Source organism: Cyprinodon variegatus, unplaced genomic scaffold, assembly GCF_000732505.1.
Source record: "Cyprinodon variegatus isolate N-32 unplaced genomic scaffold, C_variegatus-1.0 Scaffold887, whole genome shotgun sequence".
NCBI classification, from domain to species: Eukaryota; Metazoa; Chordata; class Actinopteri; order Cyprinodontiformes; family Cyprinodontidae; genus Cyprinodon; species Cyprinodon variegatus.
Window position 1 is genome coordinate 69,301 of NW_015151340.1, and position 3,301 is coordinate 72,601.

Consider the following 3,301-nt stretch of genomic DNA (forward strand, 5'->3'; position numbering starts at 1 on the left):
CTTTTTCTATGTCTGCTTCTGTCTGCTTGAACCCCAGTGAGCCTGGTTCTGCTGGAGGTTTCTTCCTGTTCAAAGGGAGTTTTTCCTCTCCACTGTCACTGTAAGCATGCTCAGTCAGGGGATTGCCTTCAAGTCAATGAGTCGATGCAATCAACTGGTTTTCCTTAGGTAGAAAATTTGACTGTAGGATCTGGTTGAATTGTCTCTTTAAATTCCCTTGAGATTAAATGAGTTATGAATTGGTGCTATAGAAATAAACTGAATTGAACTGAATATAAATGACATTAGAAATCAAAATCAAGCTCCGAAAAAACCAATACATCTGGTGTAGCATTTCCCTCCGTAACAATAAAATATCTTTGGCTACAATGGACTTATTTCTCGGTTTTTGACAAACCACATGGTAGAGTTAAAGCTCTGAGCGGCTGAGAAGAAAAGAGAAGAAAATAAGCAGAATGCTTGTTTTAAGTAGTTTAAATTCTTTACATTATATCTATCAACTCTTCTACACCTATTTAATCCTTTCAGTCTCAGGGATCTGGACCCTATCTAAAGTCAACTGGAGACAGGAGGGCTTCACCAGGACAACATGTCAGTCTATCACTGGAGAAAACAGGGGCTGGACATCCATGAACAAACACACACAGCTAAAAATGCAGAAAATGGAGATTCAACACTGGAAAAATGATCTACTGTAGATATAAGTAAAAATTTCTTAAATTAAGTTTTTTTACCCTCTTTTTTTTGCTCTTAAAATAAGATAATTAGATGATATGCACCTGAAATAAGACAATACAATTGTTTGTTTGATTAGCAAAATGTCTCACTATTTTTAGAAAAAATGACTTATGTAGATTAAAATTGTTCGCAGTGAAAGCAAACACTACAAAAAAATGAAATCAAAATAATTCCTTTTTTCTTACAATAGGGGCATTTTTCTTGAATTGAGGAGATAAGTGAGATTTTTTTACATTTAAAATAAGAAAAAACAACTGCACTGTCTTATTTCAAGTGCATAATATCTATCTTGTTTGAAGAGTAAAAAATACTAATTCCATTGGCAGACACAGAACCGTCTTATTGCCAAAAGCTGCACCACTTTGAATACTTGTTATAATCCACACAGATCTGTTCTACTTGATTATAACTTCCCCCTGGGAGTGGTGCCCCTTCCATAAACACTTAATAAATCCTCTTTGAACAAAACATCCAGCCTGCTAAAATCTCTGAATGATTTTAGCAGGCTCATAAAGAAATCCAAATCTTTCTTTATGAGATAATGTGTTGGTGCTCTGATAGTCTGATGAAACCTACTGAAACATTTGGCCTCAGTACCAAAAGGCAATAGTGTCTGACACAAAAACAACACGACACATCAGCCAGAGAGCGTCATAGCCTCAGTGAGATGTGGCGTTGGTAGCATTATATGAACAGTTCACTGCGAAAACCATCAAGAAATAAGTCGAACATTTTTAAATGAAGTGTATTTATGAGAAGGTAAATAACATGATTTGTCAACTCTTTATTTAAGATGGATAATATGCGCTTGAAATAAGACAATGTCTCACTTCCTCAATTCAAGACATATGGACTAATTTTAAGAAAAAGATTACTTATTTAGATCTCAATTTCTTGCTATGAAAGCTGCAACAAACCGGTTTTTATTTTGTTTTCTTCGTTTTTCCAAAGTGTGTAACTAAACATCAAAACTAACAAAGATCTGAGTTTCACAAGAAATAAATTAATTTTGAATGGCCAAAGCTGCGCTCTCAGAAAATCAACTGTGGTGGACTGTAGGCCATATGTTCCTTCAGTCCGATAGATGTAGAAAGTCTGTGCAATGAATGACAGACTATTTGAATAAATAAATGAAAATGTGTCCCTCCTCATCAGGAGGAACTAATACATTTAATCTATACAAACCTAAATAGGCTCATATTTTGAAACGAATCACTTGATTCACTAAAACCTCTTAACTAGTGCTGCACTTTTTAGGTTAAAAACACTGAATCCTTGGATTTTAACATATAACTGATCAGCTTAGATGATTCAAACTGAAGTTTAATTTATAAAATAACGTAAAAACATATTTAATTTCTTCCTTATTCGTCAAAGGGAGGAGAAAAGAAAATGTCAAGTCTAGAGAAGAAAACCAGTGTACCATAAAAACCTGAGGCATATACTCCATCTATCATGACTTTAGGGCTTTCTGGAGATGTCACATTAGATGCGGTTGGACAAACAGATAACCTGGGGTTGCCTTAAAAAGAAAGTTGTATTTTCCATCTTAGACCATTTAAAATGCCATTGAAGACAACCATTGAATTCAGTTTAGTTTTGCTGCTCATATACAGTGAATATGGCTTAATAGCCCCCTGATTAGGCTCATTTAGCTTACAGTACATACAGAAATTCATAGAAACATCATTCTAATCATACCAAAAATTACAAATCAGAAACATAGACATTTAATGTTTCAGACACATAGATTTAATCAAGTCTTACCTTGATCAAATCGCTGAGGGTCAGGGCTTCATAACAGACATTGAGGTTTAGGTTTTCTACTGGACAGGTGATGTAATTCAATCTAACTGTGAATTCTATTTGCCTATAATGTCTATTGTACTTTAGAAATAATGAATTGTTCTTCCCCCCTAGTAGAGATGGCTAGTTTGTTAATAGCTGGTATTTTTCACAGAAGTGCCATCAACACCTTTGTTTATAGATGTTGGAGCTCGACCTGAAAAACAGTGTAGTCCTGTTTCTCTGACTGTGACTAACTGGATGTGCTCTCTTCATCCTCTGACATTGGGGGTGGCACGGAGCTTGTCTGCCTTTCCTGTATGGGGAAAGGCAGACAAGCTGTTGGCCTCAGCAGATGGCCGCTCACACTGAGCCTGGTTCTGCTGGAGGTTTCTTCCTGTTCAAAGGGAGCTTTTCCTCTCCACTATCGCTACAAGTATGCTTAGTGTGAGGGATTGCTGAAGAGTCAATGAGTCGATTCAATCAACTGGTTTTCCTTAGATAGAAAACTTTTAATTAATCTGATTGAAAATTTGACTGTATGATGTGGCTGAATTGTATCTGTAAAGTGCCTTGAGATGACGTGTTATGAATTGGTGCTATAGAAATAAACTCAATTAAAATGAATTGAAAATGAATGGCATTAGAAATTCAAATCAAGCTCCACAAAAGAAAAGCACAATACCTCTGGTGTCTCATTTCCCTCAGTAACAATAAAATATCTTTCCTCACTTTTTAACAAACCACATAGTTGAGTTAGTTTTCTTCTCAGCCGTTC